Source organism: Lontra canadensis, unplaced genomic scaffold, assembly GCF_010015895.1.
Source record: "Lontra canadensis isolate GAN:19392208 unplaced genomic scaffold, GSC_riverotter_1.0 scaffold71, whole genome shotgun sequence".
Lineage (NCBI taxonomy): Eukaryota > Metazoa > Chordata > Mammalia > Carnivora > Mustelidae > Lontra > Lontra canadensis.
In genome coordinates, this window is record NW_022631065.1 from 9,949,216 (window position 1) to 9,961,858 (window position 12,643).

The window sequence follows — 12,643 nt, forward strand, 5'->3', positions numbered from 1 at the left end:
AAACTTACATCTTCGTTCTGGATGAATGCCATCCTTAAATATACGTTTTCAGCTTGGATTATCGCCACACTTATTTTACAAAAATTTTTCTGCCCTAAAATGTAATTTTAGTTTTTTGTCCAAGATATGTGACAGATTCTAATCCCCCTCGCTCCTGGCTTTGTTTTTCATCTTTACATAAGGGACACTCCTCTCCAGTTGAGGTATCTTTGGCATCCTTTTCTATCTTGCTGGCCCTCTTGCCTCTAAGCCATTGTGATTGCAGACTTTTTTTTTTCCTCCCAGCTCTAATGGATTAAGCCATAGTTCAGGTTCTAAAAAAAAGTCCTTATGAGTGGTTTTATGCTGTGCAATCTTTAGACGTTAATTCGCAGCCCTTCAACATTCTCTCGTCAGGCAAAGCCTAAGGGAGAGGGGAGAGGTTGACTTCTAAACGGTTTACATAATGAAACTAGCTCAAATCTTTTTATGGAATTTTTTTTTATTATGGAAGTCATACAATACCTATTTGAGGAAAAACAAGAACTAGAGCAAAAGAAAAAGAACCCAGTATCCAGAGAAAATGAGTATTCATTCTGAGTGTCTTTTTTTCCTCTGCACTTAAATTGCCCAGCCGTTAGGGCTATTACTCAGATTGATGTCCAGCTTCTACATTTTGTATTACATCATAAACATTTCCTTATGGTAAAACTAACTTCATAAACATGTATAATGGCTTCAAGACGTGGAATCACAAAGACGGATCATCATTCAACAGTCCCATATTCTTGTTTCCAAATTTTAATGTGTATGCATAATGATATAATGGACATCTTTGTGCATATGGCTATTAAAGGTTATGTTTCCAGTCTGGTAGTTTGCTGCCTAGAACTAGACTCAAAACTCCAGAAAAAGTCTCCCCAGCATGAAATTCTAATATTTAAAAGAGAAAAAGAGGGAAATCTGAATTAACCTCTTACAGACCCAGGGTATATTGAGCGAAAGAAACTGATCTAGGTGCCGTACTCAGACTAAAGTATAGACTTTTTCCAGATGTCTTTTTTTCTGTTCTATGGTGCAATCCAGGATATAGCTTTTAAGATTCAACTTTTAAAACATGGTCATAGTAGTTTATTCAGAAAAAGAGCTGTGTTGTGTATTTTCTGGGTCATTTCATAGCTAATAATGTCTCCCTGACTCTGACTCGTAGACGGCAGTCTTGTGGGTAGGATTCTTGAGTCACAATCCCTCCCTTCCCATTTTTCTCCTTCACTATTATTTTTTAAAGATTTTATTTATTCATTTATTTGAGAGACAGAGAGCAGGAGCAGGGGAAGAGGGACAAGCAGACTTGGTGTTGAGCACGGAGCCCAACTCAGGGCTTGATCTCATGACCCTGAGATCATGACCTGAGGCAAAACCAAGAGATGGACCCTTAACCGACTGAGCCACCCAGGTGCCCCTGTTTTCTTCCTTTAAATATCTGAATGTAATTATCGTGTTCCTTTTACATTCCTTTTTCTTCAGTCTGGTCACTGGCTCCCTTGAGTTTTTCTCCTGTGATCTGGTTCCTCACATGATCTTGCTCCTTGTGTGATCTTTGGCAAGGCGTCAAGACTCTGATTGCATGCAGCTTGTCCGAATCTCACTGGTGGCTTGCTGTCTAGCACTGGATCAGAACTCGAGAAGTCTCACAGACACACAATACAGTAGAGTTGCTGTCTTCAGCACTTGGCTTTGGGACACACAGCCCATGGCCATGATCCCTCCTTTGGCAGCTAGATTGCTTTGTTGCCTCAGACTGAATGTCTGTTCACATAAAGTGTTAATACCAAATAAAAAGTTGGTAATAACATGAGGAAATGCTTATGATATCCTATGAGTTTGAATATTGCCTGTTCAAATAAAATAAATGCATGGGTTATTGATCTATCTTAACCCATGCATTCTCAATGGGAGTGATTAGTGGAAAAATCTCTATATGACAGTGGTTTGTGGTTCTCCAAAGCTCAGCCTCACCCAACAAAATCGTATTCCTTAGTATTTAATTTATTTTAGGGAGAGATTAAATCAAATTAAAATGTTTTCCTTAAGGGAGGTGATAATGAAAGCTCTACAGTTGTTATCTTCAACAAAATACGGATTGCCCCAATCTGGTAAATTAATTTCAAATCTAGGAAGGCCTAAATATATAAATATCTTTACTATGAATTGACCCAAACCATCAAAAAACAGTAAGCTATTCAATGAGGCAGCACCTTGGTCATAAACAAAATTGGTGTCTTGGTACGGTTATTAACAGACCAAAGATTCCTCCTCATAGGTAACATGATAAAATTTTGAATACAAACATATAGTATAATGAAAGACTCTGCTATAATAGAATGAAGACAGATTGGGGCTAGTGGTATTTACTTGGTTTATTTAACCTAAGTTAAACAGTAAAAGAAATCAGTCTGGAACAACTGCTAACATATCTTTCCCAGTCCTGCGTGATGTCTGCATTCTCTCTCAATGGCTCAAAATCACCACCACCACCACCAACATCATCATCACTAATTTTTATTGAGCAACTGGCAGGTGTAGGTGCCATGCTCACTGTCTTGCATTCATCACCACTTATAATCTTCACAAAAAACCCCGTGGAATAAGTATTAATGACCTCAGTTTACAGAAAAGAAAACTGAGGTTCAGGGAAGATAAGCAGATTTTCAACTTTGTATTTCTCTTAAAAGGTGAAGCTGGCCTTCAAGGCCTGCCTGATTCCCAAACTCACGTGAGCATTGCCTTTCATTCATATCATCATATTTTTATTTCATAGTCATGATAGACTCTAGACTCCATCTAATTGGTATCATTCCTGGGATCCACCTTTCCCCCTGTTTAAAACTTTGGATGTTACTTGGTCCATCTCCACTTTGATTTCTTGGGAACTACTAACCACTTCCTTGATCACGGTCTGCATGTTCCTTTGGCAAACTGGCACAGTAGAGATGTGGGCCTAGAGAATTAACTTAACTTCATGGGGACCAGCTTACCATTGCTAGCACAATTAGGATTAGAGTTTAGTATAGAATGAGTTTGGGAACCATCCAGATTAGGTAATGAAATCCCATGGGGCTGAGCCTTTGCTAAAGAAAAAAAGCACCCCTTACCAATCCTGGCTCTGAGGGAATTCTGCCGGGAGAATGCATGTTCTAAGTTTCAGAGTTAGTAAGGCTGCAAATTTTATGAATCACTTGGCTCTCTCCTATCTGAAGCTCTGGTCTGGTTTTCCTAAGTTTTGCCCAGGGATTGACATGGCCATGGTAGCATGGGAGGTAGAAAGATTCTGGGGACAAGAAGACCCCTTTAAGGCAGCCGAAGTTGACAGTTTGGTGGCATGCGGCATGGCCCTGACCACCTCTGGGTCGCAAACTCCATTATGGTGGTCTTCTCTTACAAACTCTGGGGCTTCTAGGTTAACCCAGCTTCAGTGCCATTCTGTTTGACTCTCAGTGCATCTTCAACATAGGAACACAGGAAAACGTTAAAACATTTTGATGGATTCACATGTTCTGATAGAAGGGCAACAGGTCTTTGATCTCTTAATTGGGGAAAAAATACAAAAGAACCACAGAGGATGAACATTAATGTGCTGAACTCCAAAAACAAATAAATGGAGCGCTTTTGTCCTATTTGCTTTAGTATCTTTTTCTTTGGAACGAAATAAAATGTTGCAATAAAGTTGAACTGTCTTTTGCTTTCATCTCCAGTTCCATTCACCTCCTTTCCTCCCCAGAAGCAAGGACTACCAAGAATCTGTCATGTGTAAATGTACATACATATATATATCCACAAATAATATATAATTATTTTTCATGAAGTGTGCAGAACTGGTCTCATATGACACACAGTGTTATGGAACTTTCCCCACCGAAATTCTGTTATTGAAATTTGTTTTTGCTGATATATAAAATATAATAATTCAGTCACTAATTTTCTTATTTTTTTTTCTTCCTGTCAGTATTTATCTATTTTCCTTCTGATGAGCATTTAGGATGTTTTCGATATTTTATGATTGCAAACAGAGCTCTTTTCTAGAACACAGGGGCAGGACTATACCTGAGGCACTAACTTACAGTTAGTATGACTGGGTTGTCAACTTCTGGGTTCCAGTTTTTTGGGAACAATTCTCCAAAGTGGTTGAATCAAATTGTACTTGCATTTGCAGTTTTGACAATTCCTGTTTTTCTTCATCCTAGCAGACAGGAATATGTCAGACTTTCAGCTTTTGTGCTGTTAAGAAGTGTTAAATGGAAGCTCAGTGTTATTTTGTTTCATTTTCCCTGTACTAGTATTTCATATGCTAATCATCCATTCATTTTATTCCCTGAATACAAGGAAGGAATGCTGGTCCCTCTCAAAAAAGTGGATTTATTATACTAAAGTTTTAGTTTTGATTTAATCAAATGAATTGTGCTTTTATGATTTTTGCTTTTTGTATTCTGTATAGGAGGTCCTTCCCTTTCCAAGGTCATATAGATCCTATGATTTTTCAGTCAATCTGGAATTTATTTTTTGAATGGCGTTAAATGGAGATTCAATGGTACTGTTCTAGCTATGAAAATTTCCATGTGGAAATTTAGTTGTCGCAGTTCGATTTATTAAAAAGTCTTTTCCCTCAATGATTTATAATGTCTCATCTACTTTATAGCAAGGAATTTATATATCTACTTTATACTGGGTCTATTTCTGCACTCTTTATTCTATTCTGTTGATCTGTTTGTCCATCTCTGGGCTGTTATTCTGGCTGTCTTACTTTATGGTGTGCATACATAGCTTATAAAGTAAGATCTTTGTTCCAGAATTATTTAGGCTGCAGCTTGGCTTTTTGTTTTTTTCATATGCAGTTTACAAATGGACAAATTGCAATGAAAATCCCTCGTGAGGTTTTGATTAGAATTGCATAGAATTTATAGGTTAAGTTGATAAGAATATTGTTCCAGATATCTTCAACTTCTTCCATCAAACCCACCCTTTTATTTTTTTTTTTAAGATTTTATTTATTTATTTGACAGACAGAGATCACAAGTAGGCAGAGAGGCAGGCAGAGAGAGAGGGGGAAGCAGGCTCCCCACTGCACAGAGAGCTTGATGCGGGGCTCAATCCCAGGATCCCGGGACCATGACTGGAGCCGAAAGCAAAGGCTTCAACCCACTGAGCCACCCAGGTGCCCCAAACTCACCCTTTTAAAATAAGTAAAACATTACAACAAATTTGAATTCCTTTCTCTCTTACTATTGTATGCTGGAAGGCTGACTTTTACTCAACTACCTTCCAAGGTATATATTTTATATATATACCTTGAAATAATACATGCTAGCTCTATATATGTTATTAAACAAATGAATACAATATCCAAAGAGTCAAGGAATTTGATAATACCGGTAAAGAAGAACAAGGGATTGTGAAACAAAAACATTTTAGATGTGAATCCTCAACATAAGAAAATCTTGACATAGAAAAAAAAAGGAATCAGAAATCCTGGAAATGTCAGGAAATTCTCTGAAATTTAAAATACAAATCAATACATAGAATAAGCTCTTGACTAGGAACTCTTTTGAGATAACTGGTGAATTGGGATATAGTATGGTAGAAATCACATGGAAAGCTATAGAGCTAAAGAGATAAAAAATATGAATGTGATGACATGGAAGGCAGGCAAAAAGGTTCCAACACAAATGCTGTAGAATATAAAGACATACAAAATAAAGAAAATGGCATACAGCAGAAAATCAGTATTAGAAGCAACAGAATTTTAGAATTATAGAAAAATATGAGTATTAAGACTGTAAGAGCAGACAAGGTTCTGAGCAGGATGAAATAAACTCACAACTAGATATATTAATGGAAACTCTAGAACATGAAGGATATAAAGAGAAACTGTTACCAATTAATAGAAAAGAAAAAACTAGTTAGACTGACAAAAGACATTTCATTAGCAGTTGTAGATGCCAGAAGATAATAACATCTTTCAAGTTATGAAGGAATATTTCTGCCAACCTAGAATTTTTACCTAATCAAATTATTGTACAAGAGGAGAGAAAATAAAGATATTTTCAGAAAACTAAAAAGCACTTACCATTCATAGACCCTTGGAGAAAGTTGCCAAAAGATGTACTTCAGCAAAAAGACAAGCAAATTCATACTGAAGACATGGGATGTAAAAAATGAGGCAAAGCTAGTAAAATTTATTGGTAAACCCAATGAAATAATTTGTGGGAATTAAGAAGATGGAACTAATATAAGAAAGCTGTGGATTTCAGTGAGGAGATAATAAAAGGAAGGCCTTTCTCTTCTTCAAAATATGGTTGGGTGACAATCACTTGGAACAAGGCCATAGATATTTCACTTGAACAAGCCACAATCCTAATTGTGGTCTCAGCTTCCAGTAGCCTTCTTCCTTGTCTTAGGTCAAACTGTGATGTCAATAGTCTAGATGGCTTAAACAATAGACATCTACTTCTCAGAGTTCTGGAGTCCAATATCAAGGAGCCGGCAGACTGGGCTCCTGGTGAAGGTTGGCTTTCCGACTTCAGATGGCTGCCATGTCATTGTTTGCTCACATGACCTCTTTGTGTGCTCCTGGAGAGACTGAGCATGGTTTTCTTCTTCGTCTAGTAAGGGCACAATCCCATTATGGGTACTCCGCCCTCCTGGCTTCAGCTAAACCTAATCACCTCTCAAAGATTCAATGCCTAATCCTATCACATGGGGATTAGGGTTTTAACACATGAATTTTGAGAGGATACAAACATTCAATCCATAACACCCATGAAGGGGTAGAATGCTAACCCTCTCTGTCCATTTCTGAATCCAGAGGTTTAGGGCTTCACCCCTGTTGCTTGTGCTCTCATTCATGGAAGTGTTTACCTTGTTGGTGAGCATACCTTGTCCTACTTAAAAAAATTTTTTTTTTAAGATTTTATTTATTTATTAGAGAGAGAGAGCATGAGAGGAGAGAGGTCAGTGGGAGAAAGAGACTCCCTGCCAAGCAGGGAGCCCAACGTGGGACTTGATCCCAGGACTCCAGGATCATGACCCGAGCCGAAGGTAGTCACTTAACCAACTGAGCCACCCAAGTGCCCCCCCACCCCAAATTTTAAACTGTTTTTACTGTCTTTGGAGCAGGAGGGAGCATCTCAAGCCAAAATGCATACAATTGTTATGCAAATTTCATTGGCTGAAAAGCCCCCAAAGTTTTGGCAGGACTATCTGTGGGCAGCGCAGCATTACTGTCACCAGCTTTCCCCCATGGATTGCCGGCATCAGGAAGGAGAGGCCAGAAATGACATTTCTTAGAGTTTCCTTCTCTCTGTGTTCCCAGGGTAATGTCAGTCAATGAAAGGCATTTGCATGAGATTGGAAGGCAGAGGAGTGGGAGAACCCACACCCACTGGAAACCCACCTGAGGTTCTCAGCAGCTCAGGGCTATTCACCCGTGAATGAACCTCTTGGAGACAGTAGTTTGCTAGAATGGCCAACAGTAGTCTCTAGACAATCTCTTGCTTCAGAGTTGCTGGCCAAGATGGATGGTAGGAATTTCTCAAAGGTTTCTCTTTTTTGAAGCAGCTACCAAGCAAGCTCTTCAGACCCTCTCATGGTGGTGATGCAGGCTGAGATCATCACAAATAGCCTCCTTGACCTTTGCTCCCTTGTCCTGCAAACAGATGTGAAAGCCTCGAATGTCCTTGTGTAAAGTCTTTCATACTTAGATTAGGTCAAGGAATGTGGTAGCCAGCCCCAGAGACAGCCCCAGTGATTGCTTTCTCCCGCTCTTCATGACTTGGTGCAGTCCTGGCCAGCCTGAGTCAGGGATGGGCCTGTCTAAGCCTTAGAGTAGGTGGGAGGGATGGTGTGTGACTTCTGAGACTAGGTCACAAAAGGCATTGTGGCTTCTGCCTTGGCCTACTGGAAGACTTGCTCTGAGGAAAGCTAGTTTCCAAGTCCAAAGGACACTCAAACAGCCTTCTGGAAAGGCCTGTTTGATGAGGAACTGAGACACTCCATCAACAACCAGCAGCAATCTGTCAGCCATGTGAGGAAGTTGCCTTGTCGGGGATCCCCCAGTTCTGGGTGAGTCTTCAGATGACTGAAACCCCAGTCAACTTCCTGAGAGGCCCTAAGCTGGTATTTCCCAGTTGAGCCACTTCCAAATTCCTGGCCCTTAGAAACTGTGACAAATAATAAACGGTTATTGTTATTATAAGCCTCTAAGATTTTTTTGTGGGGAGGAGTGTGGTTATGCAGATGGAGATAACTAATACAAGTGGCTTCTATTTTCCTGACCAACCCCTTATTTAAAAACTTTTCATTCTTATGCTTCCTAAATCATCGTAAGTGCCTATGCAGTCGCTGAATAATGGAGTTAGACTCATGGCCATTTTTTTGCCTGGATCTTGAGAAGCCCAGGCAGCTTGTGTGTTTGTGTGTATGTTTTTTAAGTAGGCTCCGTGCCCAGTGTGGGGCTTGAACGCATGACCCTGAGATCAAGAGCTACACGCTCTATGGACTGAGCCAGCCAGGTACCCCAGCTATGTTTTTCAAACTGGTTGCCAGTTTCCAGCTGCAAGGGTTGTTTGTGTCTCCCCAGATCATCAGCGTGCCCGTTGCCTTTTCTTCCTGCAGCAAGAAGACAGCAAGTTTGAGGGTGGTCAGATGTGACTGGTTGAATCCCATCATTACTATTCTATGGCTGTATAATCTTGAGCAAATTTCTAAAGTTTTCTAAATTTTCATTTGTTTGACTTTTAAATAAGAATAATAGTCCCTCCCACATAAATTTAAAAACCGGTTGCATTTTAAGGCTATATTAAGAATTTATAACATAGTGTCTGGCACATAGTGATCATTTACTAATAGTTTTGATGATGATGACGGTGGTGATGATGGTGATGAAGGATACATTTTGGTGTTTGGCAGTCAAGGCCTCCCATAAGTAGTTTCCTGTTTCCATGATCTCTTTTTTTTTTTTTTTTAAGTTTTTATTTATTTATTTGACAGACAGAGATCACAAGCAGGCAGAGAGGCAGGCGGGGTGGGGGTTGGGGGGGGTGGAAGCAGGCTCCCTGCTGAGCAGAGAGCCCGATGCAGGACTCGATCCCAGGACCCCGAGATCACGACCTGAGCTGAAGACAGAGGCTTTAACCCACTGAGCCACCCAGGCGCCCCTCCATGATCTCTTCTTATATAAAACATCAGTTCCAAATTTGTATCTAACAGCAAGGACCATTTTAGTGTCTCTTACTGTTCTGTGGGTTGACTGGGATTCCTTGAGTGGATCTTCTGCTCCATGTGGTATCAACCATAGTCATCTGGAGGCTTGACTGGGTTGGAATATGCGAGATGGCTTGTTCACATGGCTAGTCTTCATACTGTCTGTTGGCTGGGAGCTCAACTGGGGCTTTGATCAAAGAGCCTACACATGGCTTCTACAGATGGCTTGCGCTTCTCACAGCATGGTGTCTGGGTTCTAAGAAACAGTGTCTCAAGGACAAAAGTTCCAAGAAGCAGGAAGCAAAAGCTACTGATTGTCTTAAAGGCTAAGGCCCAAACTGGCACCCGATGTTTCTGTTATATTTTATTTGTTAATCAGTCATGGAACCAGCCCACATTTAAGAATAGGAGAAGTAAAGTCTACCTTTCCATAGCAATAGTGACAAAGAACTTGCCATGATCGTATTCCCCAATTTCCTGTCCAAATATCTCCCCAAATTCCCCTAAGGGGATCCTAAAGAGCCTAAGTCACTCGCATTGCCAAAATATATCTGGTTGTTCTTTGTCTCTCTGTTCAGAGCAAGCCTATTCCTCCCCATAAAGCTTTCCCTCAGATACCTCTACCCTCTGGGGGACGCTTGGAACAGACTGTCAGGATCAGCCTTTGAGTAGGGCCTCCTGCACAGTTTTGTGACAACACATGTACCCGTTACTCGACACTTCCAGACTTGAATATTAACGTTGTTTTTGGCTTCCCAGTGAGTGGGTGTTTCCACTTCTTGGCTTTCTGTGTCCACCTGGTACAGGTCTTACCATTAATCAGTGCTTAGGGAATAGTGTCTTATGTGAATGAGATACTGTGTGGAGACAGTGGTGAAGGGAAATGACATTTATTGACTACTTGGGGTCGAGCATGCGAAGTGCACATGCTATCACTTTATCGGTGCTCCCTGCCTACCCTATAACATGTGCATTATCATTCCCTTCCGACAGGTGCGGAAACCGAGTACCAGCCTCGCTCACAGGGAGTCGCCAGGCGAACCAGAACTGAACGCAGGTCTGTTTGACACCAGGGCCTGTCTTCATCTTTCATGGGTGTTGGCCTGCCTACAACTCCCTTGGAGTGAAGCTGTCTGGGAAAAGGGGAAAACTCTGTAACTGCGGACTGTGGTTTGTAGAGCATTTGAACCATAAACTCCTCATGGCGAGGGCCTGTTCTCGTCAGCCTCTCTGCGTGCAGGCATTTACCCTCGCCCGGGGCCAAAGCTAAACATTAACTCACGCCAGCCCTGCGTTTTCTCTCTGTTCCCAAACCCTCACGGCTCCCAGAGGCTTTGGTCCTAGACCCTCTCAGTTATTACTCCCTTTGAAACAGCTTCCGGGCATCATCATGACATGTTTGGAAACACCGTGGCATATTTGCGGTGATTTAGCCTCGTTGAAAACTCCCAGGTCCTTGGCTTCCACAGGCCTCCCGGCTCCAGCGGTACCTGGGGGCCCCTGCTCGTGCCTCTGTTTGAGGAAATCTCCAGAGAGTGCGTGTGGCTCCTTGTCCGCAGCCTCGCAGCCTCGCAGCCTCGCAGCCTCGGAGGGGAGAAAAAATGCTGGCCACGCATTTCCAGAGGGTTTCAGGGGATCAAAGAGAGAAAAGCAAACACTGAGGGAAAATGTGCTATTTATTCTTGGAACAAAGTAGCATTGGCAGCTTTCTCCTCACCAGTAATGCTTGTTTTCCTGAAAGGATTACACACGCGTTTGCTTCCTCCCATAGGATTTAACCACCACTCTGCTCCTGACCTGCAACTTCTCTCTCCCGGCCCCTCCCAGCCGAGCTTTCAGTTTTCTCCCAGGCTGGGCAAAAATTAAAGAGATTAAAATCATCCATGAGAGAAAGTGGGTTAGTGCAGGGGCTGTAAATGCCCGTGTCAGCAGTCCAAGTCAGCAGCTCCAATAAACGTGGCCATGTGAGTGGTGTCCTGGGCCGCAGACGGAAGGACCTCAGAGATTCTAGGCCTCCTTCTCTGGGGAAGGAAATGAATGAGGAGGGCTGCCCGGTGGAAGTGTCTTTCTTTGGGAGAGCAAGTTCATTCTTGTTGTTTTTCATGGACATTTCTACTTTTAATTAAGTGATGAAACAAATTCATTGAAGGTTGTGCGGCAGAATCATTTACTGAGATGTTCTTTCATGTCTTGTTCTTTTTGCGGGTCTCTCCTCTGCCTCAGGAAGGTGGGAAGAACCTGGTGTGCCCTTGTTTTGGGGGGCCTTTGTCTTTGAAAACAGGCTTTCTGATAAGAGAAGACATCCTTACTGCCTATGTTCACTGAGGTGCATTGCAGTGTTATTCTGTGCTGGGGCTGGGGGTGAGAAGTTGGGGGGTGGAAGGATAGGGAGTGTGGTGGGGGGAGGGGTGGCTGTGATTATCTGAGGGTTTTTATCCTGACTGGAAGCTAAGGGAGTCCCTGAGCAGGAAACTAAGGATGGGATCACTGGAGTGTTCATGACATCTGAACACCTGGACCCTGCTTTCCCACGGTACTGACAATGGGTACTGCTTGGGGCAGGAGGGATGGGGGGGCTGTCGAAATAACTAGACGTTCAGGGCTGTGGTCTTGGGAACCTCTGTGGAAAAAAATTCCAAGGCCCAGGCCTCAGCAGACAGAACCTGCCTCCAGGTTCCATGCAGGCTTGGACAATAAACCTAGATGCTGTGACGAGTATGGACCGTGTCTGGAGGACCCTCTTTGCATCTGCTTTAATGGTCTAAGTCACCAGGGACCTTCTCCGGGCACTGGGAAGCTGGCATGCCTCAGTAATGACTCAGGGCAAATCAAATTCAATGGGAAGAAATAAAACAAGCGTGGGCTGTCTCTTGCACCCTTATCATGCAGTAGCCCCTGCTAGGTGCTGGGCACGGTGCCAAACTCTGGAGCCAGAGGGACAAGCACATACAGTGCTGGTGGGACCGGGATCCCGGTGAGGCAACGGCACACAGCTCACGAGGGAGGCATGTCCCCGAGGCTGCAGATTCTCGGGAGGGACGCTGCCTCTACTGGGGGGCAGGGAAGCCTTCACAGAATGGCTCACCTTTGTTCTGAGTCTTAAAAGATGAGTTGGAATTCCTCAGGGGAAGATGGGGGTGGAGTCGAGAACATTTTGTACAAAGGTACAGGAGCGTGAAACAGCAATGACATGTTTGGGAGTCTGTGAAGAGGCTGATCCGGTGAAAGCGTGATAGGTTGTTACCAGATGAGTGGGAGAAGCAGGCAGAGGCTGCCCCAGAGGGCTTTGCATCCCAGCCTGAGGAATCTAGACTTCATCCTGGAAGAGATGGGAGACCCAGAAGGATTTCAGTGATGAGGTTAAGATGTGTTCGTTGAGGAAGCAGAACCAGCTAAGGAAGATCAC